Consider the following 27,926-nt stretch of genomic DNA (forward strand, 5'->3'; position numbering starts at 1 on the left):
TAGCAGCTAAGTGTGAGATTACGTTTAGCTTATGTCTTTATAGTTTAACCAGAGTTATGACAGTATCTTGTCTAGTGCAAGTGCATTCTATTCCTAACAGCCATCGCAGTAATCTTCAAACCAGAAAGGTTAGGTCAAATTTTTTACTTTATTGCCTGTCTCTACAGAAGAAGGAGGAAAAAGGCCAACTCTAGGGTACTCCAATAAGGATAGGAAAAGAATTTATCAGATGTGTTGTGTGCAGTTACCTTATTCAGACTTCGTGTGAGTCACCTGGAAATTAGTATTGAGATTTCTGTTAAGATTAAAATCCACGTATTTTTAGAAAAAGTGTTCTTTCCATAATGCAAAACATTTAGAGTATACATGTAACTTGGCAAACATATTTTCTTCAGAAAAGGGCATTAGCAATATCATGGGTTTAAGCATTCAAATAAGAACAAGAAGATCTTGAAGTATTCTATTAAATGCCAGGTAGGATGTGGTCTACGTGTGCTGAAGCAAGAAGGTTAGCCACCTATCTCAACATCTGAAAAAAGTAGCAACCATCTTACGTAATGAAATGGTTTTTTTATTTCCCTCAGCTAACTTGTGTAAAACAAAGCCAAACCCCCAAAACTGTGGTGCAAGTTTTTTGTTCCTTGTTTGTCCTTTTCGCTCCTACCCTTCCATATCACAAGCCATCCAAAACAAGCTGTAAAGCTACTTCTGGTGCTATGTGCTGAGGTTCTAGAGGTCTAGATCTTCTCCATTAGCATAGGTCACATTCATTTTGAATAGTATGCAAGACAAATAACTAATTCTCGTGAATCTCATTCTTTCGATGTGTCTGCTTTCTGCAACATTGTAAGAGCAGGCAGTTCAATTTAGTAATACCCAATCTTTTGAAAGGCTGGCAGTAACCCTCTGGCAGTCAACCCTCTAGCAGTCCCATTTTCAGGAAGTAGCATTTTTGGTGTGTGGTGTGTAGATGGCTAATCATTTAATAGTAAGTGGACAGCATCTATTATTCATCATCAATTTATACACGCTACATCAAACAAAATATCATTTTAGAGTCCTGATGAGACTCATTGATTGCCACTGTGTTTCAGGATAGTTTCACATTTTGACCCACCAAAATACATGGTCTTCCTGGAACATCAGTTAATCTTGTGGATAAAAAAAATGTACAAGAGACCCAGTAGGAATGTATATATGGGTGGCATTTTAAATTTTTTTAATCTTTTGTAGAGAACACTTCAATTTAGCTAATGAAGCTCAGATCTTGTCACTACTCATTCCTACGAAGAACAGAACTGAATATATTTTCTTACAATAGCTGTCATTACTGGGAGCATACCACTATTGAAACAAATGGCCTCTTCCTGAAAATAATTAATCTTAACTAAGTAAGGCACCATTATGCCCCTGAAATGACTGACTTTATTGAATTTTTTTAACTGATTACTTTATCAAATTCTGTAAAAGTTGATACTGTGTTTATAGCCTCATATTTTCCTATATAGTTATATTTTTGTTGTCCAATCTAGATAAAATTGAAGGAAATGTCACTGGTTCCAAGTAAGAGCCATCTAAAGTTGGTTCTAAGAGGGTGGCAACAATGAAGTCAAGGGATCTGCTTAATCCTATCTTTCAAAATCAGGCCTTCTGAGGAGTTAATGTAGAAAAACAAAATCAGTGGATACTTCTGTAGATATCTAAATCTGTGTTTTCTGAAGTGTAGACTATTTGCACAAGATAGAAAATGTTTATTAGCAATAGTACACTGAGGAAGGAATCTGTGAGCCTGAGTATTTCTGTTCTGCATCTCTCCAAATACCTCCTTGTGAAGGATCTCTTGGTCTGATTCTGCTAGTCTTAATCCTCTGTAATCAGCTGATATTAATTACCATGAGACAAGTTGAGAGATTTTGAATATGGAGTATGTTTAGAAAGAGCAAAATTGTAGTATTTAGATCACAGATTCCAGGCTGAGCAGCCCAAGACCGTAATTTTCATCCAACGCTTGTCTAATGGTGATACTGCTGGTGGCAGGTACTAAGATCTATTAAGAACACCTGGGCAGGATTGCGCTTCTCTGCTTCACTTTCCGGTTTATATTACACTGGGAAGACCTTTCTGTTTCTGAACTACATGCAGTATGCTTTATCTCTACAGATAGGACAGCTTTCTTAGACAGTTTAGGGTCTTTGTTCCATAAGGTCCTTGACTGCAGTGTCAAAATCTTCCGTGCATGCTTCAGTTGATGTTGTTTATAATCATGGTTTTCCTGCATCTCGGAGAACATGCGCTTTGTTTCAGAAGCTGCAACAACGTTTTCGTGAGCTACTGTGGAGATATATGCCAGTTCACCACTAATCTGTTAGCTTATGATTTGTAGGTCAGGGAGAAATTGAGATTTTGCTATCTAAACAGTATCATCTCTTTGCTGCTTCAGTGCTTACATGACATCTCAAGTTGGCTGAAGATTAAAAGGACACTGTCAAGGTATCTTTCACAATTTCATTTTTATTATTTATTTTGTTTGCCTTATTATTGCTGTCATAAGCCATTGGAAGCTTGAATTCTAGTGCCTTGCCAACAGGCCTTTGTCCTCCAGAACAGTTACTGTTTAGCTGCTTATGGTTTATTTAGGAGTTGTGAAGCATTTACTGTCTTCTGAAATACATTATGGAAGAGTTACAGCTTAAACATTGCAAGCAAGTGAGAGGGAAGAAGTGAGTAAATCAGTTTGGGGCCAGTCCTGACACTGTGTAGTTATGGTAAACTCAAAATATTTCTTCTTTTCCTTATTTCTTTCAGAATTTAAAAATTTGGGAGTGTAGAATTAGGCATCAGTGCTTCCTTTGTACAGCCATCCTTGAGGGTGGACTTTCCAGGGGATTGGTATCAAGACCTGCATTCTTAGTTGGATATACTTGGAATTATCTAATGAAGTAATCCCTGTAAGAATTCTTACAGGTGCAGTGATATTGTCTGACTTTGAGGTGCTGAGCAGTAGCTTCATTTGGAGTATTGGCCAGAAAAAAATACCTTTGTAGGATCTGGGCTTTGTATCAGATATGCCTTTTTTTTCTTTTCTAAGCTTAATTTTTTTTTTCCCCCCTCTTATTTCTGCTGTCATAAAAGCAATGATCATGGGGTTTTTTGTACAGAAAAATGCTACCTTAACTTGTTGCTGTAAGAAGGTCTTTTCTTAGTTGATTTACATTCGTTGCAATGTAAAGTTAGTGAAACTAGAGCTATTGTTTCCAGTAATTTAATTGCCTGTTCTTCATCTGGTCTGGCGGTCTAATTTCTGCCCATGAGTTGGAAACATATCAGCACGATTTCTCCATGGGACCTTCTCATTACAGTAAACATTCTCTATTTAATTTGGGTTATGTAGTGATAAAATTTTAAGTAACTGCTATTCAGAATAGTGACAGAAGTGATGCATAGACTTTTACTGGATTATTCCTATGGCTAAGAAACTGTATTGCCAGGTTTAACTAACGAACAGTGTCCACATCTACTGGATTCACAGCTTGATGAGAGCTGAATGTACGTAGTGATATTGGGTAGACTTATTTTTGCAGGTTTTAAATGAAAAAATAATAAACTTTTTGACAGTATGCAGAGTAACAGAGGTTACACAGATTCCCCAGAGGAAAGTGAATTGCAGAATGACTTCAAATGCGGTTCATAAAGCATGGACTATCTTGGGGAAGGAGAATCTGAGATGTGACACTTAAGTTGGGGTAGTTACAATAACTTCAGGCATGTCAATTAGATGCCTGAGTTAGAAAGGGCACCCACTTCTGGCTGCAAATAAAAACAGTGGATAGAGACAGACAGACTTCTCTGGAGGTTGTTTTAGATTATGAATTTGAATCAAGTGTTTTAACTAGCACTTTGAAGGAGCCTCTCTCTCTGCTGACTAGCAAGTATGGATAGTATATGGAGACTAGCTTCCTAAATTAACCATGTATGTCAGGTGCTGAAAGTGAGACAGCATGAATATTATTCTTGTTATGTATACATCAAAACTTTTAAGAACTTTCAGATGTTGCGTATTTTAATCACTCATTGATGGGTTGAATCACTCATAGCTGTCTAGTAGAATCCGTAAGCTTGCTACTGCAAGAGTTTCTGTTTTGCTATTCCTGAGAAAGGGAGAGAAGCCTTAGACAAGTGCATATGGAGAGAAAGGTGGGCATGAGCATGACTTAGTGTTATATTGGGGCTTGTCAAGGAGTATCCCTCTAGTAATAACAGGAGATACGTTGGAAAACAGTGTTCCTTTAAAATGGTGTGGTTTGTTTGGTTTTTTTTGTTTTTTTTTTTTTTTAAGGAGTGCTTCTCTAGAATTTGTACAGAACACTAATTATTGGTGTAGACATTTTTAACAATATTCTGCTCTTTCCTTTGATACATAATCCTAACATTTTGTTAATCTTCTACAGTAGGTTAAAATGGCATAAAGATCAGATGGCTGGAAGTAGGAAGTCTTTTTTCTCATGTCTGGACCTGCTTCTCCATTTTGATAGGCCAGTGACAATGAGTATTCTTCTTTTGCTATGTGTCTACTTTGAAGTATTTAAAAGAAAAATGCTTATATATGCTAACATTAATAAAGTGTTTCATACAATTGTGGTAATAACATTGTCTATACTTAACTTTTCAATACTTCACAAATCTTTGGCTTGTGGTTAGTATTCTGCTGTTGTATATTGCTGTCAAGTTTTGATTTAGAAATGAACTCTATTTAAAAAAGTGAAATAATCTAACATTCTTTCTACAATTCTAATCTGATGCAAGGAAGCTTCAGTCGTGTTGATCAGTAAAATGACAATAACCATCCATAAAACTTTGATTCAGTTTCGCATAACAGTAAGTGTATCCTAATAATGGTCCCAAGGTATTGCAAGCATAGTTTTATTATATGCAGTAGCTATAAATTTAAGAGTTTTCCAGTATGTTTAAGACATAATCTCTTCTGCCTGAATAAATATCACATTTGACTTATTTTATCAATGTAATGTCAAGTGAAGTCTCAAACATGAATCCTAACTTAAACTGGCAGTGTTCTGCTTCTTTGCACCACAGGCTGGGACATGCCATGCTGGTATAACTTCTCCACATATTTTTAGACTGGTTCTTCTTAATTCAGTGTGACAATACAAGTAGTGAGTTATTGACAGCAGCTAAAGTGAGACCATTATGACTGTAATCAATAACACACCTGCATAGAATAACAACTGCTACTAGGGACATATTTTCTATTGAATCAGAAATTTATGCTTTCTCCACTATACCCAGTCTGCTACTTCCATAATTTATGTAATAAAATCTCTACTTTAGAGAAGCTGTTACTAAGTTAAATACCAAGAAATTATGACATATCAAGATGTAAATTACATATTGAAGATTTTACTACAAGCAGAAACAGCACTTGCTAAATTCCTGTGGGTTCTAATTCAGGACCAAGGCACTTCCTTACTGCAGCCTGAAAGATAATGGAAGTAAAAAACTGTGTTCCTTCTCCTGAGGCAGTATTTTAGAGGTTGAGGGTGAGACACTGTTTTTAATGTGATTTGGTGATGGAAGCTTATTCAATTGTGTAATCCATAAGTTTGAAACCTTAGTAGACTTTATCAGTAACAGTAGCCCTTACTACAGTTCTGTCCTTAAACTGGAATGTAATTTTCTCTTAATACTGATACATCTCCTTATGGGTCCCTTCCAACTTGAGATATATGATTCTATAATCTTTCTGTGTCTCTCTCAAAGATTTACTTTTCCAAGTCTAAAGTCAGTGAAATTGATCAGAAGGTACAGATTATGATGAAGAATTTGGGAATACCAGTGTTCCTTGAAAGTAATACCTAGCTTCCTGGAGATATGTGTATATTCCCTTACTTGCCAACTCTCTGTTTTGTTGATCAGATGATTAGCCATGAGTCCAATGGAAAATTACTGTGTATTTATACTGAATAGAACAAAATCTCTTGGTGGGTTTTAAGCATGATAAGAAAACCTAAACAAGGTGTCACAAATAATCTTGGCCTGTGAAGCCTGTATGAAGCTTCAAATTCAGTTGTTCATACAGATTCTTGTACGCTTTATTAATTTTTGATTTGAATGTCAAACAGAAAACTCAAATTTGCAAGTGTTGCACGCACTGGCTTTCTAGATATACAGCCTTCTGTTTTTGATGGTGTTACCATCTTTATATCCAAATATACCTACAATTTGTCAACAGGAGTAATCTCAGTGTAGTCCAGAGAAATACGGATGTCTTCAAATTTACTGTGCTTCAGGTTATTAAATAAAATATTAAATAAAATAAAATATTAAATAAAATTGGTTAACTTCTAGGTCTTATTTGTTGCCTGTCTTCTGTTTAGTGGTATTATACCAAACTCTATCTGGTCTTTGAATAATTACAGTATAAAAGGACTGGTTTGTTCTTCAAGTGTTAAAGACTCAGTACTAAGCAGCTCAGCATCAGGCCTGTTCAGTGAAACCCTTCCATACCAAGCTTAGACAAAATAAACTTCAAGTAGGATATTATATTCTTTTTTATGTAATAGTATGTTACGTGTTGTTTTGTTGTTTAATTCTGAGATAAAACTCCCAAAGTATGGCAACTAAGAATCCAGACAGAATGGATTTCCCCAGACAATTTTCTTAGTGTGTTAACTCCTGTATGGTACCTAGTTCTTGAGAACATGTTTTGTGCTGGTATTTTGCCCTATACAAAATGAGGATATTTTCTTGGAAGAACATTTGCGACGTTATCTTTTTAACCAATGTTTCATGATGGTATGTTCCTGTAGGTAACAAACAGAGTCTTCAGCTTTTACAGAGTACTTACTGTGTTGATGGTGGAGTTTCTGAATCCCAATCCATGCCTAATCTATCTGCTCAAGGAAATAACCACCTCATTTCACTTATGACACCACAAACCACTTTTCACTGTTTTGAAGCAGAGAAGCAGTATGATAACTCTGAATTTCAGGAACTTTAGTTTTTAAGGGACTGAAGAACTAATGTTAAACAGAACTGTATTAGCTCTCCAGTAAGATCTAATGTAGCTTGTCTAGTTATATACAGGCCAGTAACAAAATTCTTGTTTTGTGTTGTTAGCAGTGGTTTTTAAATTGAAAATTGGCATAAACTCTAACTATTAATAATTGTATAACGGTTAATCTCTTCACAATGCTAGGCAAGTATTTGTATTTAAATGATCAGGAGATAATACAGGGTTCTGTTTTCTAAGGGATTTTTCCTTCCTGATTGTTTGAACACACTCTCTTCTCAATGCAAAATTTTTATTTTTCTGGACAGTTATCATTGTACTTTTTCTAAGCCTTATTGAGGGGATGGAAAATTTACTAAGGAATTTCTTGAGCTGTTGGACCTTCTGCTAATAAGTAGCAGAGATCTGATGAGGTTTGCAGCCTGGCTTGCTCAGATTTCCTTTGAAGGAAGATCAGTGGTGATTGAATCCTGAGTAAAAGGAATATGTGACAACCTCTCTGTGATTTATAAATAAGTTGATACCTTGGCTGAGACTTTTAGTGATCCCTTAGGAATTTAGGTCCAAATTCTTAAAGGGATTTAGGCACCCAGTGCCTGTTAAATTCCATTATATTTCTTTACAGTATTGCCACTGAAACCAAGGGAGTTAGATTTAGGAATACTTCTGAAGGTTTGGATCGCAGGTATAAACTTCCCTTGACTTGTTTCTTTTAAGTTTGTGTGGCTGTTTCAGCTTTATTTTGGAATAAAGATGGATTAATTTGGTAAGATGTATTGACAGGTATGTTTAAAGGATTAAATTATTGCAATTACTTTAAAAATGCACTTGCAGATCAATTTGAGGAAAAAAGTCAATTTCCTCAGACTACCAAACTAAGAGGAGCTTTTAGCATAAAACTTGATTTTTGATGTTGAAATATAAATGTATATTTGTATATGTTTTGATTTGTAAGACTGGAGGTCATACAGTAAGCAAAAGAATTCTGTGGCCTTTTTCACCATGCTTGTTCAAAACTGCCCACAGTTTAGAAGGCATTTAGTACATTCCCAAACCTGAGTAAAAAAAGTTCAGAGGTACTTAAAACTGTGAAGAGCTTCAGAATACTAAGTTTCTATTTATACTATTGTAAACTGTGTAATTAAGTCCGATCTCAAATTGAGATTGTATCATTCAGAGAATATTGAACATCCACACTTGCCTCAGGCTGTCTAGTGGACTATATTGCCCACAATTAAACAGATGAATGCACAAATAAGGATAGGCATCCTTCCAAACAGTTCTAGCTATATTTAGCAAATTCTTCTCATTTCCCTCTCTGTAGGAGGGTAGTGATGTCGCTAACCTTAACATTGGCCAACAGAACTGTGAGTGTCTTAAGCCCTGTCCTACAAGATGTTTCACTTTCCCGTGTTATTTTGACCTTGTATTCTCTCCCTTTTGGATTAAATCATTTTATGTCCTAAATGAGAAATTTGCTTCACATTCTCCATCTGAATATAGAAATAAGTAGAAGCCAGTTCTCTGTGCCACAAAGGAGTAGGAAGAACTTGAAAGGTTCACAGTTTAAATGATTTGAAATTTATGAAAGGTATAACCAAGGCAGGGGGTCAATATGAAGAAATCTCTTTTTTATGGAAACCAAAGCTATAGATTCTGTAATTATGTACCTCATTTTATGTATCAATACTTGAAGGACTGCAGTGCCTCTTGTTAAAATGCAGTAAGCTTTCTATGTAGCATTACTTTTAGAAAATACTGAATTCACAGTTTGTCTATTTTTCTTAACTGGTATTTGCATTTTCCTTTCGTAAACTTCTATATTATCCAAATATATATTAAAGTTGATGCTGTAGGTGGCAGGCTTGAAAGATGCAGTCTGATTCACAGTATAATCTGTATAATTTTCCTAAATAAATTACTAACTTCAATTTAAGAAAACAGGAATAACTATTTAATCTCATTCTTGCTACACGGAAGTGTGTTTCAGTAGGGAGACCTTGTAACTGTTAAATTTGGAAAGTAACTGGTGTGAATTGTTGTGGACCCCCACCCCCAACCATACTGCTCCTTTTTTTAATTGGGAAAGAGAAGTATTCCAAACTCCCATCCACCTGAAGCCAGAACGAGAGTAGACACAGGTTTTCATGAAGTTAATTTCTTTCCTTCTGTGTTTTCATCAGGAAATAAGTTTAACATGAATTTATGGAGAATAATCTTTAGTTGTTGAACTCACCACATTGTTCGGCAGTGTCAAAATAAGATGCAAAAAACTTACTGTTGCAATGAATCTTAAAGAAATAGAGGGACAGAAAACAAGTCAGAGCAGGTTAAATCATAAAGACCTGTCCGACCATCTGGTCCATCTTTTGCAAGATTTCTCCATACAGCATACAAAATCTGTGCTTCAAACTGTAATGTTGTGTAGTAATTCAAGGAGGAGACCTCAAATTTCATTCCAGGTCCCCTTCTGCTAATTTTAGAAAAAGTTATTTCACTTGCTGCTTTGCTGTTTTTACTTCCGAGTACCCTGTTTCTCAAGATTTAAGTGTTTAATGGCAGAGATACTGCTCCTGGGACCTCAGATTATGAGAAACTGTATAATACTCATTTTGGTAGTATAGTACTTACCATAGCGTATGTCATGTTTCCTGCATCAGGTGCACCTCTGAACCTCATAGGTCTGGGACAGTAGTCTGAGTTTAGCACTTCCTTCCCTTTCTTATACTTAAGGAAAATACTATTTCCTTTTCTTTCGAATATGAAGTTGTATAGATACCGTAACCTTCATCTGCATTCCTACAGCCAAGTGCCTGGCTTTGGTATTTTAGGGGAATAAAGTAATACATAGTAGTTACATCTAAAATGATATTCTCTAAACTGCCAACATGTTACATCATTCCTTTGTCATCACAGAAACCTGAGCTGTAGAGTAAGCAAATGATTTCTCATTGGAACTTCCACTGAAGTTCAGCTGTGTGGGCTTTCCTTTGAGTCTAGACAGCTCTGCTGTTCTTCTGCCTTTTAAGCATCTTCTACATAATGTCGGCTTCCTGAGAACTTATCATTTGGATGGTTAAAAATTTCTCTGTACTTCAGCTTATTTATTTGGTTTTTTATTTAGCCAGTTCATATTGATTTGGTTTTATGTTTCAATGGTTCCTCTCTCTCTCATTTTCTCTCTCTCAGAGAAAATTGCATGTTTAGTATATATAGTGAGGACAGTTCTACCTCCTTGCAGCCTTTGTTTTGCTGGGCTAAATAATCCAAACTCTTATCCTCTGCTCATAAAATGGGCAGTGCATTCCCAAATAGTTTCAGTAGTTCATGTTTAGACTGAGTCAATCTTTCTTTAATATGGATCTCTGGGAATATCATACTGAATTCCAGATGCAGTTCTTCTGTTGTCACATACACTGGTATTGGCAATTCCCTCCTACTGAAAATAGTTGAGTTAGATCTTAGTATTATGTTGCCCTTTCCTCACATACAGCTCTCCCAGTTCTTATGTAGCTGACTAAGACTTTTTTCATTCTCCTGAAGAAATCCAGGCTAGGTCTACAGTTTCTAAGCTTACTGAAGATGTATGCATCTTACAAAAGAAATATTTCTGGTTCTCAGATACAATCTAATATAGTTTGTTTTGTTGCTTTTTCCATCAGACTTGATGAAGGGGCTTGTATAAAGAACCAGCCACTAGAGATTAAACAATAGCTTAGATAAATAGGGAATATCCCAGGTACCACTCAAAATAACTAAGCTTTATCTATGAGGGAGTATACTGCTCTGTTCCTTTTCTCAGTACTGTGACATTTGTCTTCTAGTGTGGTCAGGTTGAGAGAGGATTCTAGTATCACTAACTATCTCAGGACCCTATGTCTAGAAAAGAGGGAGAGATTTATGTGAACTAAACAGGGAGTGTTAGAGGATGATGGTGTATTAGCCAGGGAACAGTGAGACTAAGGTTGTTTTCCCCATCAGGAGACGGGCATTAGTTGGACTGACAGAAATGCAATTATTGGCAATAGATATTTTAAGCATAAATAAGACTATGTATGGGCTTTTTATTGGTTTTACCTTTTGTGCTACTGGTTTACTACCCGTGCGATAATGAATAAATACTGCTGCATTTGAAAGTGCTTTGTCTTCCTTTAATAAACAAATTGGTTACTGATCCCTGCGATGAAAGAACTTACAGGTGCCAAATGCAGATGTGTCTGTTGCAGGAATGCATTTGGGAAAGGGAGGCTGTAGGCTAGAGATTTAGTGTATATGTGATTGTACTGTGTCGTTCCACCAACAATGCAGGAAGCAAGGCCTGTAAGAGAAGCCTTTTAGCCCTTGAGAGGCCTAAAAAAAAATAATGTAGGCTGTAGTTTGTCATGGTACTACAAAAGAAGGGAAAGACTAATAAGAATTACAAAATAAACACAGCTATTTCCTGTGAAAATAGATTGAAGTCAAGGGGAAAGTAGATGGTCTCACAAAGGAAAGAGTGCTATTTTTTATTTATTTTTTAATTTATTTTTTTTAAAGCAGTAAACCAACATGTTTTGGTATTGTAAAAGCTTCAAAACCAGTAATACGGGTATCTCTGTTAAAGAACAGAGCTCTTGTTTCAGAAGTAGACAAACTTTGGAACTGTAATCTATAGGAAAAGTCCTGATCTTTGGATAGTTTCTGAGTTTGGTTAAATTTAAAAGGATAAGTGATGTAGAGATCTCAGAAGCTTTACTGTCTGCATAGTAGCGCAATTAAGAAAACTAGAATTTCACGTAGTGTCTGATTTAAATGAGCTTTCTACTGTCTGTAGATCTATTAAGTATATCCGCATGAACCCATGAGACTGCTATACAGAGAATATAATTATTTTGTTTACTGTTTTGAGGTTGATGTGAATGGAATCAATAACAGTTACTTTGCTTTTCATTACTGAAGGCATCTGAAATGTTGACCAATCTTATCTTACTTGTGTCAAACAGATCACAAAGCCCTTATATACACAAACCATTTGACGTTCTAGGACATTCTTCAAAGAACTGGGAGGCTTACCATGTCACTTTTTTCTCACTTGAAGAAATTAAATCTAATTAGGAGCATCCTACTAATACAATGTAGATACAGATTACAGGTGCGCACAGTGTGTGGAGGGTCCAGAATGGAAATAGCTGTAATGAAGAAGGAGGTGCGGGGGAAGACCCTGAAATAGGCTGACTTATTTTAGAGTACAAGATTGATAATTTAGTGACGTCAGTAGCTGCACAGATATAAAATATTTACAGCAAGTTGGAAAATTCTAGTGGGGCAAAGAAATATCTCAAGGCATTTTCTTCTAGAGGATAGAAAATGAGAATGGAATTGTGCACAAATATAACAATTACACAGTTTTAGTATTAGTGACTAACTGCCTGATATTAATTTTTCTCTTCTTCACACAGGTGTAGTTTGACTGCATACACCTGAATTACTTACGTGTTTTAAGAGGAGAATCATGAACAGAATTGACTTCTCCTTGGGAAACCTTTGACATTTCACTGCCCGTTAACATTGTCTTTCTTACAGCAAATGTCACTTGAGACTTTTGTAATAAAGGACAAGAATGCAAAAGCATATTTTTTTTGTTATTTCACATGAAATCAAGTGACTGATTTCTGATAGAAATCTCAAGAGCATTGAGTTTATACAGGTTTCTCCCAGTTCCACATCAGAATAACTGCTTGCATGTATTTTTGGAGGCAAAGAATGTTAATAAACTAATTATTTGAAGTATCTTTGACACTATGAAATTGAAAGAACTTATCGGGTATGTACAATAACAAGACAAAACCCAACTGGTTTAAAGTAGGTGTAATACCCAGGAGTAAAAAATGTATGCCTGTTTCGTATGTCCTTGAGTGACTAGGGAATTTAGAGCAGTCATTGGAAGATGAAGGAATCCAGTGCTCTGCATTATTGGACCCAGAGGCCATACTGTGTCATTACTAATGCATGCAGGCATGTTCAATAAATTTCATGGTTATATATCTCATTGTCATTTTCAGAGCTCATTGATTTAAGCAGCTCCCACTGATCAAAAATACTACAACAGGCAGCACAGCCTAATACGCTGATACAAAGTGGGGAAGTCTTATTTCAATCAAAAACTGAGGAAAAAAAATTTGCTGTTAGGGTGAGCTGAACACTGGAGCAAGTTACCCAGAGAGGTTGTGGAGATTACATTCCTGGAGATTTTCAAAACCGGACTGGAAAAGATCCTGAGCAACTTGCTCATAATCGATGCTGCTTTGAGCAGGGGAATTGTACCAGATGATCCCCAGCCGTCCTTTCCAATCTCAACCATTCTGTGAAAATAAGATGGTTAATAATTGAATATCCTTCAAATTATTATGTCTTCTACAAGAAGCAGCAACATTGTAAGGATCCTGATGGTACAAAGGGCAGGAAGTCCAGAAAGGAGTTTCAGGGATGCAAGACAATCTCCCTTTACATTTCTCACCAGTGAGTATAACCCATCAGTGAATCTCCCAGCATGGGCAAGGTGTGTGAACGGAGAGCTGTGGGTCAGGCTGGGATGTGGCTGCAGTTCTGAGGGTACCATTAGCAGCTGCATTTATGAAACTCCGGTTTGTTTGGGTTTTTTAACCAACTTAATTGTATCCATTTAAATTAACACTTAAGGTCAAACTTCTGTCTTTAATGAAATAAAGAATTTTAAAAGGCTTATTTAAATTTAAAGGCTTCTACTGTCGCTTTATACAGCTGGCTTCAAAGCATATTGAATATAATCTTCTAATGAGTTTTGGCTTTGCCAGTAGATGCATGTTTCTTCCATTATCTTGTTTGTTTCTATTTGGTATTTTGTACTTTCTGAGTAATATTTGCAATTACTTTTCTACAATACCATGTTAGTAACAGCAGCAGGAAGCCATAGTTAGCTCAGCTGGAACATTTTGGCCTCTAGAGTTCTTGTTATTGCATTCAGAGTAAGAAATAACTGCCTGCTTATCTTTGTGGTGTTCTGATTCCCTTCTTCCTCTCATCCCCTTTTCTTGTTCAGTATTACTTTATTGGTTAGACTTAAGACAGATGGTAGGAATAGTAAATCCAAGTTGATTGTAACAGATATTGTCTGACATTGGCATGTCTGTAACTAGGGAGATGAAAACAATGGGCAGTTAATACTTTGGACAAGCTGAAAGAAGATGTTAAAATAATTCATAATTGTCTCGCCTGTTAGGCTGGATAAACAAAGTGAAAATTATTTCCTTTTATTTGTGCACATTTTTGAAGAGCCTCAGAACTGCTGTGATGGTGTATTGAGCTGTATTTCTGCTCAGCACTCACTGCTTTTTGTTGACATATTTAATGTTACCTGTAACTTTTGTCAGTGCAATCCTCCTGTTGAGGATGTGGTACTGTGGCACAGTCATGGGACCAGAGATCTGTGCTTGGTTTTCACCTCTACAACTGGTCTGCATTAAAGTACCTTGAGGACATATTTGTAATATCAAAATAAAGGTGCTTAGCCTTTGTTTAAAATCCCGTCTCTGTGGAACTAGGTTACCTAATGGGCATGTTTTACTCATCTCATGGGGACAAAGCCTGAGCTGTTAAATCTGTGGCAGCAAAACAACAATTTTTGAACCAAGTCATCATTTTCAGCATCAATACAAGGTCATGCCCTTGTCAGCCAGCATCGGTTCAACATAAGGTTCCAGTCAGAATTGGCTGTGTTATGCTTAGAGCTGTTCTTTAGGAGACCTTCACCCTTTACTATGTTTGGAACTGCTAATATGGTGGGTCTTCTGAATATTTATAAGAGACTTATTAAGGTAGTCCTTACTGCACTTATTCACAGTATATACTCATTAGTTCTTGGTAACTGGTCTGGCAGAAAGAAGTTAGTTCAAGCTCATGATACAGCACTAGATTAAGTGCTCTTTTTCCATCATTTCTTCTCTCCTTAGTGTTGTGTGTTAAGCCATGATACTTATTAGGCAAGTTCAAAATACAACTCCACTTGTACTACTGTAGTTTCAATGTTGGCTTGGTTCCTGAGAAATTCAGACCTTCTGGGACCTGGAGTTTGGCAGACTAAACTTTTTAAACAAGGTTCTAAGTGAAGACTGGAAATCTTGTTCTCTTGCTTTACTGCTTGACTTACCTAGTGTTTTGCTCAGCTGTACTGTACAAGCATATGCAAAATCATATTACATCCACACCCCTTGCAATTTTGAGAGTATGTTATTGCAAAAAGTTAGGGATATGTTTTAATGACAGGTGATTGTTCTCATCGAGAATTGCTCTAGTCTGATCTTTTTACAGTGCATGTATCATACACTTCAGTTTTTCTTCCCATGAGTCAGATGCTGCATAGTGGTTAGTTTTTAATCAAGGGAAAATTACGAGAATGTGGAACATACTCATTGAGCTATGTTGCTCAAAAAAGAGAAAAAGTCATAACATACATATATGTAAGTTATAGATAATTATGACTTCTTCCTGAAACCTTCCTAGGTGCTACAGGCATGTATAGGTAGCAGAGTACCCAGATTTGTAACTCAAGTGACATCTTGATTTATATTGAAAACATAAATTAAAACAGCTTGCTATTCAGTTTTTGATGCTCTTCATCAGTGAGATTCTTAATGGTGATTTTTTTTTTAAATATGCCATAATTTTCCATGTTTTTTTAAAGAGTAGAAGCTTTTAAAATGGCTCATACAGAGTTGCCATACTTATTAAAAATAAATTTAGAACGGTCAGTTTTGGATTTGTTGCAATGTTTTAAAACTTAATCAAGCTATTAATGGCATTTTTTTAATCTGTAATATTACTCTGCTGATGTCTGTTTAATGTTATTTCTGATTGTTATCACTGCTTGTATTTCTTTTTGGTTAGGGGAAATCATGTGTTTATCTTATTTTTTTGGAAAAAATTTTTAACGGGACAAGCAATGGCAGGGTTTTGCTTCTGAACTCTGGATTGAATTGCTCAGCCGGCTAAGTCTGAATTGCTAATAAAAATGAAACTTTTGAGGAAAATTCTTGCCTGAGGCTGGATTTGGACTGATTCAACACATTTCTTATGATTCTACCATCTCCCTCACTGCCGCTTCTGAAACAACATGACCCCTTTAATGAAATTTCATTTTGTGACAAACTAAATTTCTGTGTACATTCCTTATCAGAGTTAAGATAAATAAAGCATCCTGTTTACTAATTAGATAAATTTTCATCAAGTGTCATCCTAAAGTCACTGGAATTACTGTATTAAGACATAGTGTTGCCTTATAACTTGTAAATTATTAAATGAAACATAAAAATTACCATGGAAAGTGAAGGCACACGTGGAGAATGTATGGTTTTTGTAAAGCAGCCAAATGCTGACTGGCTTACAAGAATGGGGGTTAAAAAACAAAGTCTTCCTTCATAAAAGCAGTCTGCAGATAGCTTTGTTAATATTTTTTAGGTCTCTTAAAAAAAATAAATCAGTTTCTCTGATACAAAAAGCTGTTTTTCCCATTGAGTGCACACACATCTTTTATGGGTCTGAGTGTTAGTTGTTTTTTACTGCTGTTAGTGGGTTCAGGTTGGGCCTTGTGTGTGAGCACTCTTCATTGAGGAGTATTAAAAAGAAAAAAAACCCCACCAAAAAAACCCCACCCACATCAAAACTCCCCCAACCAAAATAAACCCTAGTTATTTGTGATACTGATTACTTAAATACAGGTAAAACAGTTGGAAATTTGTGATTTTTGAAGTTAAAATAAACACAAAGAACAGTTGATCAAGACTTCGCAAAACGTAGCCCAAGACAATGTTTGTGTTCCCTGGGAATTAACACTTTGTATTATTGCTAACTTGACTTGAAAAATTCTCCAGTTTCCTTGTAACTTCAAGTATGTATGTTTTCTGTGGAAAATATTCTTGTATGTATGTAACAAGTGTTAGGTCATTGAAATCAAGTGTATGATCCAGAAGAAATATATTTAAGCAAAGAGATAATAAGGACAAACATCTTGGCTATTTTGCATCTTGTTACTGTACACTTAAAACAAATTATTTTTGGATTTTGTGATCCAGAGTTTTCAGTAGAAACTTGTCTGCATACTAGAGTGTTCAAACCAGACAAGAAATTTCTACCACTAACTTTAATTTCAGGAAGCATGAACTCTAGGCGCAGATTAAAGTCTTGACTTAGCTGTTTTGAACTAGGGATAGCAGTGCAGTTCTGGCAAGTGTTTGGGCTGTGAAGCAGTATATAGAGTAGTCCCATTACTCAGGCCAACAAGCCATTAGTCACATTAGTTACAGAGCTTCTATTCAGAGTTTGATCTGTCTCTTATGTTTTTCAGGGATATCCATAACTTTGAGTTGTGCTTTATGAACGAGGAAAGGGGCCTAACAACTCGCCTGAAAGGGTGGTAAGAGTTGTCAAAATTTCCTTACATATATTTTTATTTCTTTTATTAACTACACATGTTCATGTCTATTAAATCTAGAAAGCAGAATTATTACTAATTTAATCCTTCTTGCTATTTACTGTTCCAGACAGTCTCACAATTGTCATTCTTTAGCCAACAATAAAGTGATGAAAGACTAAATTCATTTTATAGTAATAGTCTTTAGTGGCCTTTTTCTCAAACAGTTGGACTATTGAACTGAGTATGGCTAAATATGCAAGTGTGTGAATTAGTCTGCTTGGAATAGCAAACCACCATATAAAAACAAATGTCTGTATAATCAAAATGTAGAATAATTAACTGCATGTAATGTAACTAATAATAAAGCTTCCAAAACTTTATAATAGACCTTTTGAAACTGTTCTGTCCTGGTGCTTTCCTGCTTTTAGACAAGAGGTGAGCTGGCTTCTTACCTCCTAACTGCCTGCTCTCAGCCACTCTCAGTTTTGTGTTCAGTTGTACCATTAGACTTCATTCGAGGTTGTTCTCTGAGCTCTCTGTGCAGGAATCTGTGGCACATGAATGTAATACAGGTATAAATTCAGTGGTTGTCTACTTGTGTGATGGGATGTATGGCTTTCTGCAGCATTTGACCCTTCTGCTAACTTACTGATTTTAAGTGAAGGGCCCTAGTCAAAACAGTACAGCCAGCACAGTCAAAAGCCCAAGCAGTTTATTAATTTGTATGACTTTCAATGACTTGGGAAGTCATTCCGGAGATAACTAACCAGATAGAAGTTTTCTTACATGAGGAAAAGCCGTCTATGTTGGGATAAAGGAACATAATTTTAAAAGTTGGTCTTTTAAATGACTTAAAACAGAAGACAGCTGTACTTGCTAAATGAATAAAATGGATTGAATAATTAAAACTTTTGAAAGCCTGGATTTTTTTAATATAATTTCTTTAAATAGTCTCTTTCTAACTTTGTTTTAGGGAAAGTAGAATTTCGGGTGAAAGATGGGAATACAGTTTACACAGTACAAGCAAAACTGACAGTTACTGCTTCTAATATCCTAAACAGTACAGAAGAGGTGGGAGATTTCTCTAGGAGATTTTTCACTGTAACAGTCATGTGGAGGTGAAAGTTATAGTATTTAGAGCAAAGGAAAATAATTGTAGGGGTGAAACAGAATAAAGTGACAGGAACTAGGAAGAGTCATCTCCTACCAAACAGCCTCACTACTTGTTCAAAATTAGGAAAAAAGTAGCAGGCAAATGAGATGCTGTTTGTGGGTACATGAGCATCCTATTACTATTCTGCAGCATATTTGTGAAGTAAAGGAATGTACAACTTTGAAAATGTTCCTGCTTTTTCTGTACTGAAGAAACAGTAGTAATTGTGCTATCGTTACCAAAGATACTTTTTACAGAGTTCATGACTGATTTGCTTGTTTCAAAGTGAGGTATGCTCTGTACTCGTTTTAAAGAGTATGTCACCCTTAATCAGGAGTGCCATACGTTTTCAGAATGATGGTGCTTTCAATTTATTGCTTGTCAGCCCTGAAGAATGCTGGTTAGTTCCTTTACAAGTGCAACTCATTGCCTGAGACTGCTCACTTATAGAACAATTTTAGGTTTATTTTGATTGGTTGTTGGTTTGTGGCTTTTAATGATAAAATAGAATTGCATTTTTTTGCAATAGATGTCTTGGTGGAAAATCTGAAAAGTTGGAGCCATTTGGAACTGCTCTTGCTCCCACTGAGGTCAGCAGTAGAATTTCTGTGGCTTTCAGTGGGAGTAACGTTATACTGTCTGAATGTGAAGACTTTTCCTTTTCTTTCAAAAACCGCTTATAATAGTCTGCTATAGCTAGGGTTACATGAAAACTAAGTACCTATTGTACTACTAGATTACGGAAAAAAAGAAATTTCCTAAGTGGGAGAAAGAAGTTTTAACCCTTTCTGTTGTGCCAGCATTTATTATTTTTTAATACCTACAGCTCTGAAAATCATTGCACCGTAAAAATTGGTTATCTATAATTATTTTGCTTATATCATCCAGTGTGTTTTACTATATTGTATGCAGGAGTAGGTCTAAATAGACAGAGTGCCTTCTGACGGGGCAAGAAGGAGAATAGCAGGATGAATACTTATTGGAGTAATGGTAGCCATGGCCTAAATTCTACAATTACAAATATTACTGATTGTCTAAACAGGGAATCTAGATTAGAGTGAAAGCATGCAATTTTGTGAATAGATGTAAAGTTTTCACAACTGTGTATTAGTTCTCAACTCTTAATAAAAGCTTAATATAATATTATTAGTGGCATTTTCGTGGATGTCATTTAAGAAAAAATTTTTTCAAAGGTGAACATTTCAAGAAGTGAGGTACTGTCTTAGCTATGCAATAACTTTAATTAAGAATTTCTTTTTTTTTTTTTCTTTCCCCCTCCCCTCTAGGAAGATGCTATTACAAGTGAATTTGGTATAAAAGCTTCTAGCCAATGGTTGCCCAGAAATGATTTGTGAAACATTAAAAATAACTGCCTTTTCAGAAATTAATACCAAGTAGATATTTCCAGAACTGTGGTTGTAGCATTTAAATGGTCCTTTTTGATTGTAATGTGCAAAATGGAGTTGACTTGATTTGAAACTTCTTCCAGACTGTCAGATTTCAGACCTGAGCCATCCAGAACATGTGTTTTTTATCTATTATAAACATTTTTTCCCTGTAATTAATTTTTTTCCCCTAATTCATTGCTCATAGATTAATGTCTCCTTATTTTGGGTTTCTATCATCTTTTCTGGAACAATCAAGAATGATGCATTAGTCTTGTTTAATTGACGGATTGCTCTAGATTAATCAAACTCCTACTTAATATGCTTGATATTTCTTGTAAGCAAGCTATTTTTAAAAAATTTGTCTGTAGTTAAGTTTATAATAAACTTAAGTCTTGGCCATGTCAGATTCTTTGTCATGCTTGCAAAGTGCAAGATATGACCCAAATACTCAACTGACCAAAAGATAGCATTTTGGTTTATAAACATTTGCAACATAAACAAGTCTGAGTTAAGAAATTTTAGAAAGGAATTTCCCTTCCATGTAGTGTATATTATATGTAGATGTTAATTAGTGATTTTTCATATGTAGTTCTTTGAAATTATTTCCACCTGCTTTATCTGATGCCAAGTTTATTTATCTTTAATTTGAACTTTTACTATTGTCTCTGCATGACATGGTTTACAAACTAAGTCTGATGACTTACTCAGTGTTGTATGCCTGAGAATTTACCTTTACCTGATTATCTTTAGTTAATGATCATGTAAGCCTTGCAGAATTGCTGATGAGTCCTAATTTTGCCTTTGTTATTATTCACGCAATTCTAGTGCCTTTGGTGGTGTTGAATGGATTTAAAAAGGAATGTTGGATTCTTATGTACGATATGCATGGATTTAATTTCATGTATTTCTGATAGTGTCATTTGGAATCACTTTATAATTCCTAATTAAGAATGGTTACTTGTTTGAAAGAGTGGGGAATTCACCTTGGTGCTGCTTATGACCTGGCATGGTTAATTGATGATCATGAGGTCCAGGCAGTTGAACTCCTTCTCTAACCTGTATGAGGCCCGGGTTGCAAGCCACTGTGATGTTGGAAGCTGCTGCCCTACATGCTTAGGTCTCCTCCTAGCGATGGTGATGTTAACAAGAGCCAACCTGATACTCTACAGCAATGGTGCAATAGGCTATTTTCTTTCCTCTGGTTCACTGTTTAGCTACCTATACACTAACAGAAGATAGGTTGTATTACTACAAATAATATTTGATGGTTTGATCAGGTAGGGTTTAATAAATTATAATTCACTTTAGGGAGCATCAGAACTACTGGAATACTGATTTATGAAAACAGGCAGGCTTTTTTTGGTAGGGTGTAGTTCATCAATTTCTTGATGTAGCACATAGAACCTGCTTATGAGCAAAATGTCTTGCAAGAGTACTTATCTGTCTGAAGTAGAATTTTATTGAATTGCCTGGATAAGGTTGACCTTAGAAGTGGACTTTCATGTAGCTGAAGCCTGTATGATACTTCATTATGTGCCTACTTGCTTTCTCCTTCATTGCCCAGAGAAAACTTGCTTCATCTGAAATGCGTTAGTATTCAAAATTTGTATGCTTTTCTAGACCCCAAAGACTGATCATCTGTAGACAGTATATTCATGTGGAAACACGCTAATGTACACCTATCAAAAGGAGTCGTACATCTTTGCACACCTTAGCATTGAAAACAAACATGTAACTTCTGATCCTTAGGATTTAACTGTGAGTGCTTCTGTTCTGATTAAACATACAATGTAACTAACTCCTCTGTGATATCTTTGCTGGCATATTCCCTGAAGCCATACTGAATTTCCCCATGTGGATCCAATTGGGAGATTAAAAGTTGAGGATTTAATCTGTACTTCCATAGCAAAAGTCATGGTAGGCCTTCTTAGTATTCGTTCAGTGATCTTGGAGACATCGCTGGCAATACTGGAGTAATATTGGCATGGTCTATTAAAACTACAGTGAATAAAACTTTAAGACCCAATCTCTTGATTTACATTTCTTACAGCAACATCTAATAGAATCATCAAGGCATAAAAGTTAGACAAATTTTCTCCTTTTAGATCCATTAAAGCCCCTTCCAAGCAGATAAAAGAAACTTAGATGATGAAAAGAATTAAACAATAAATATAAAGCATCTATCTTAGGAATACCTTACCATACCTGTTCCTTAGTATCCTCCCCCTCAGAAACATATGCTCTTCAGTTAACTTTAAATTGCAGAACAGATACAGATGCAATTGAAATGCAGCCATTTTCAACTGCTGCACCGTGCCATGGTGACTGCTTTTAATTGTTGTTTCTTTCTTTCAGGTGTTAAAAGGTATACTTTATAAAAGAGGACAGGCAATTTTATTTGGCCTTTGCTACTTTCTTGATTTCTTGTAATTCCGGTATTATTCTTCCATTGGAAACTTTCCAATTATGCTTTAGAAAAAGCTTTATGGTAAGCACTGATTAAATATTGCTTTTTTTTTTTTTTCTCTTAAAGCTATATATATGTTGTATACATATTGGTGCTGCTGGCTTCAATAGGGATGTTCATAGAACAAGTCTTCCAAAACTGTCTTGCCAGCTTTGCAGTAGAAACTTGTTGAAAATTGTCAATAAGAATTTTGCTAGACCCTTTTACCTTGTACAACTTAAGTAAAGGGTCTTCCTGTTAAAAACCTGATGACTTTGCTAAATTTTGAAATAGGCTCTTAAAATACCTAAATAGTAATGTCAAAAGCATTAAACTCTAATAAAACAATCACCTTTGCCTTTTATATTTAAAGCTTAATTTTCCCTCCATCTGGAGGGTTATGCTTGAACAAGTGCGGAGATGCATTTGTCCCATGAGAGTTCTGGCAGGGATTGTTTCCCTGAAACAGTGCATTCAGAAACAGAAGAGAAATACACCCTGATATGTCTCAGAAGCTAAAAGCATCGCTTGTTCCTCCTCTCCTTCCTGACTGGAATTCCAGTAGTTGTTGCAGCTTTAGCATCGCCCACATCAGTAGAAAGGGAGACTTTTGTTTCTTTCAGTTGCCACCTACCATTGCAAAGCTGGATCTTGTGCATTTTTGATTGAGGATATGAAGGCATATTTGTCTCATTAAAATCATCATTAGCATATTCTTCCATTGACATTATCTTCAGCATGTTCCTTCTTCTAATTAAATTGTAGCCTGTTGTATGGTAATTCTTTTGCTTTCCTGAAGTGTTTTTTCTCCTTAAGATAGCTGTAGAGAATCAGAATTGATAGATAGTTACCTCAATGAGCTGCATGAGAGAAGATTGAATTCATAATGCTGTAATGGATTGCAGCACTTCTTGTTTTGAGAATTTCTTCTCTTGGCACTAGGCATTTGTGAAAATATCTGCTGGTATTTTTTTTCAAGTTTTACTATTTACATGTATGGGATGTTATTTTTGGCACAAAGATGTAACGATTTATTTGGTTACAAAGATAAAATTTTCAGCATTCTTGGAAGAAGTTTGGATTTGGTTTGGTAGTTGCACATCACTTTCTGGGTATTTATAGATACAGGGGGCAGCACAAAGGCTAGGTGCTTTCCAGCGTGTGTTAATGCAATAGTTTGTCGTTCAAGAAGATTTTTAAGGAGCTGGGTGTGGAAATACGTTTGAAAACAGCCTTGTCACACATGTCATCACGGTCAGAAGTGAGAGACAGCAGAGACTTCAACATTTCAACTAAGGTTTTGTGAAAGGAGTGTAGAATGTTAGTGTTTGCTAACTAGTAAACTAGTCTCTTCGTGCCTCTTGAACAGTCCTGCAGTAGAGATGACTCAGTTTCTCCTGTTGCATGAAATGTTTAGCTCACACTGCTGTTTGGGACTTGAACATTGAAGTCGCAGGGAATATACTTCATAAAACCCGCTGATGATGGATTATGAATCTGAAGTGTTAAAAGTGGTATCGGATGAAAGCCTGGAGTGTGGAAGAATCGCCAAGTGAGGTTGGGAGTGTGGTGTCTGTACTTGGAAGTACTCCACTTGTTGATGTAATGGAGAACAGAGATTAATTCACCCTCTGTGTTTACAGACAATGGAGGCTTTTTTGACAGAGCTGTAGTACTTTGGAAAGGACCTCTTCCAACTGTAGTATTGACTTTATCATGCTTCGCTGCAATCAGTTCTGAAGAAATGAGAACAGTTGGTTTCATGTTACAGCAATTCAGTGGTATGTGGTGAATACCAGCTCATTCCTTTGAGTGGCTTAGAACACCTTTTAATTTCAAATAAACATCAGCTGAAAGGTACTTACTTTGCTGAGCATTGGACCTGATTAACACCATCAGAACATGTTTCCGTGTTTAGTAATTTAAGCTTATTACTTATAGTTTTGTGAAACTGCCATGTGTGTTGGTAGCACTCAATTGTTAATTAAAAAAAATACATATTATCCATCAGTTAGACTAATATTAGGGCCCTAGATCTGGATGTATACAGCCTTATGAAAAGCAGACTTTGTATAATAATCTTTGTGTGCCAGTGACATTGCAGGATAAATGCTGCTTTGTGTTCATTTTGTAAGCAAGAAAAACTTCACTGATTTATTGGATTTGTTCCAGACTTAAACCACTGCAAAAGCATACTACTACTGTGTAAACACTTCCTGCCAGCAGGTGGAAATACATATACAGCTCATCCATTGACTTATTTCTCTCTTTTGCTGCCTGATGTCTCTCCCAGTCACTGAAGCTGAAGGTCTGTGAAAATCCTATTTAAGGTTTGCAATATAATGGATCTTGCTGGGCCAAAATTTGCAAGTTCAGCTCTTTTATGGATGCCTAACTGCTCTTGGACCTGTCAGGTGTTCCATCTCTGTGCTGTAGCATTATCACAGAACCTTCTTACATAGTCATGTATTAAATAAAAATCAATAATTGTTTCAAATGAATATAAGCAATACCTTCTGTAGAAATAAAAGTGGATAGGAAAGAAGTAATTATTTTTTTATGTATTAGAGGCTGATATTTTCCTGTCCAAAATACTTACCAGCAGTAATGGTCCTCAACTGAATCAAAGGAATAAAATGGAAAAGGGAATTGTGCCATCTAGAACCAGAGGAGCAGATGATCATGGGATCTGTCTGATGTTAGGAAATTTGAACTATGTATTGAGGCAGATTAGGAAAGGAGCTTACTTTGCAAAGGTGAGACTCATAGCTGCATATATTCCTTCTTGTTTGCCCTCCTGTTGTCAATGCAGTTACCATTCTAGGACTTACCTGTGAGTGGAAGGTAGATCCTGAAGGAGGTGGTGCCAAAACCTGAAACTAATAAACTGTTCCAGGGTAGTTCTGTGGTCATGCATAACTCTTCTCCAAAGAGCATGAGGGTAAAGTATCTTTTACTAAAGGGAAAGAAATATATATAGCTCTGTCAATATGGGAAAGTTACTTTGTCTATATATGGGAAAGTAACTATGAAATAAGCTAGGATGTGAATTTATATTCTTTCACTGTTCACTGGACTTTCCATGCTTCTGTGAGAGGTAAAGATAAGGACAGTTTTGAAGATTGAGAAGACCAGCTTGTGCTTTTTTGGGGGGTTAAGAATGTCGTGTATGTAGAGAAGGTTGTAGGTATTTGTACAGAGTTTTTGTGAGGAGGCATTGTCCACAATTTGTGTTAGTTGTAGCAGTAATAGTGGAAAAAGTGTATGGGTACTTTTGGGGAACAAAAAGTTGCTATTGTTTAAGAAATGATAAAATTATCTTTCGCTGTAAGTTTTCATCTCTTTCCATGCCAATACTTCCTTAATTTTCAGGGACCAAAGAGTTTAATTCCTAAGTTTTTCAGTTGGTTCAAGTGAGTACAGTTACTGCTGCCTGATTATCAGGTTCTGTTTTATTTGGTGTATGTGATAGCAGTGGACTGGATAATATTTGACCAAAACACCTTCCTTTTCAGTGAAGCTATTATGCAAGTGCATACAGTCAAGATAAAGGAAAATGCATTTTAGAGTGGTGAGTGTTCTGGCAATCCTTTAGTCCTAGAAACATGATGGGAAGAGTGGCGTTACCCTCACTTGTTGTTAATCCTTATTCTCTCCACTGAAATTTGACTCTTTTAGCAGTGATTTAGAAGAAATAAGGAGCTTTTACAGAGATGACTATAGGCAAAGCTATCTATAAATAACATTACTGCAAAACTTAACTTGTTTTGATCTATAGATCCTGAATTAACTGCTTATAGTAAATGGGTGCTATTCTTCTTTTTGCTATTATCTTCAGAAACTGTTTTCAGAAAATGCATGGGCTAGTAGTCATTATATGTGATCTCTTTAACAGAAACTGGAGAGTCCAGACTTTCTGAAAGATAGGAGTATCAGAATAATGTGCTATAATACCCACTACAGGTAATTAAAAGTTGTAAACTATGGCTAAGACATCTATTGTCTATTGTTTCTGAAATGGTTTTCTGTGGTATGCATTTGTTCATTTGGCCTGGAACTGTTGTACTGCAGTAAATATACCTGTGTTATAGTACTAGTCACATGTAAGGATGATCTTTGCCAATGAAGTTTGTAGTTAACACAAAGCTTATCCAGCTTTTTCATGGCGATCTTGGCTATTTGGAATTCAGAACTAGTCATGCCATCTTGGCACAGTAGGACACATTTAGTTGAAAATAACTTTGTGGAAGCAATTTTTACTTGTTAGAGCTTACATAAGATCAGAATTGGATCCTAGCTTTGTATTTAAGGTTGAAGTTTCCATGCTATTTCTATTACTATATAAATATTCTATAGTAAAGAGTTGCTATTATTTATTATGGTCTGATGGAAAGTCAGGTTTTCAGGTCCAACAGAGTTGCGGGATAATCAGCTTGACAAGGCACTAGGTGAGATACCTTGGATCCGGTTCTTAAGTACTAAAAGCTTGGTTGGTCCCTGAGGAAGACAGTATTTAAGTCAAGAGCAGGAGAAGACATCTTAGGGGCATTGATACTTGATGTTCAGATGAAGGCAAACTTTAGAAAGGAATTTGGAAGACTATTCTTTGAAGTGTGTGGCTGGATGATGGTGGAAGCAAGGGATGGAATAGTACATGTCAGGACTTACTCACAAAATGGCTAGAAAAGCTGTTTATTTTTATAAGGAGTGGTGATGCTTGTAATACGCCATTCAGTTGGTATTAAAGAAATAAAGCAAATGTGCTGGATTTTGAAGCTGACAGGCTGATTTATTTATTGTCTTTAATCCCAGAAGATACCAATGTGAATTCTCAAATTTGGGAGAGCTTGCTTGTAGATGTGTCATGTTAGCCAACTTTCAGGCTGAGCACATTACTGACTGTACGTGACAGGGTACATAATTTTTCAGGGGTGGAAGGAAAGAGTTACATACAAACTAGAGACTGTGGAGTCTTTACTCACAATGGAATTTGTCAGGCAGACACACATGTGCAGTGGAATTGTTCACACTTGCTAATGGCTAATCGACCACCTTACAGCTCAGCTTAAATATGAGAGCTTTTGCCTTCCTTTTTTCTGTATAACACAACTAGAGGAGAGGGCACTACTGCATCACCTGGTGCGTTTGGTGTGTTACATGGAGAGCTGATCACACCCTGCTTAACTTGTGAGAACAGACAGCTCACAGCATAACACTTTTTTTTTTTTTTTTTTTTTTTTTTAATTTTTTTCCCCCTTTTTTTCTTTCCTGCTTGGTAAATATTACAGCTATTTCTCTTTTGCCTGAAAGAAACACAGAATTATTTCTCTGTACACTTCTGATCAAGAGATAAAGAGGGCTTCTTTCCTAGTATACCACAATTAAATATGAAAAGGTTATCTAGCCTTTCTGAGGAAACTCATTTAAAAAGAAAGGAATAAGAATATTTTCTCTCATTTTTCTGAATAATAACGTGCACAGATTAC

The 27,926-nt window shown here is 36.0% G+C and overlaps 1 protein-coding gene across 12 annotated transcripts in view; it reads left to right on the forward strand.

Annotated features, from left to right (window-relative positions):
- The window catches only part of ARVCF (ARVCF delta catenin family member), a 293,557-nt gene that overhangs the window by 3,116 nt on the left and 262,515 nt on the right, over positions 1–27,926 (forward strand). For 11 of the 12 annotated variants that reach the window (XM_030024130.2, XM_030024128.2, XM_030024129.2 and 8 more), the window contains one exon: positions 17,385–17,453. The exons of the other annotated variant lie outside the window; for it this stretch is intronic. The gene's annotated coding sequence lies outside the window, so the exon portion shown is untranslated. The remainder of the gene's footprint in view (positions 1–17,384; positions 17,454–27,926) is intronic. 12 annotated transcript variants of the gene reach the window in all.

Source organism: Aquila chrysaetos, chromosome 9 (genome assembly GCF_900496995.4).
Source record: "Aquila chrysaetos chrysaetos chromosome 9, bAquChr1.4, whole genome shotgun sequence".
Lineage (NCBI taxonomy): Eukaryota > Metazoa > Chordata > Aves > Accipitriformes > Accipitridae > Aquila > Aquila chrysaetos.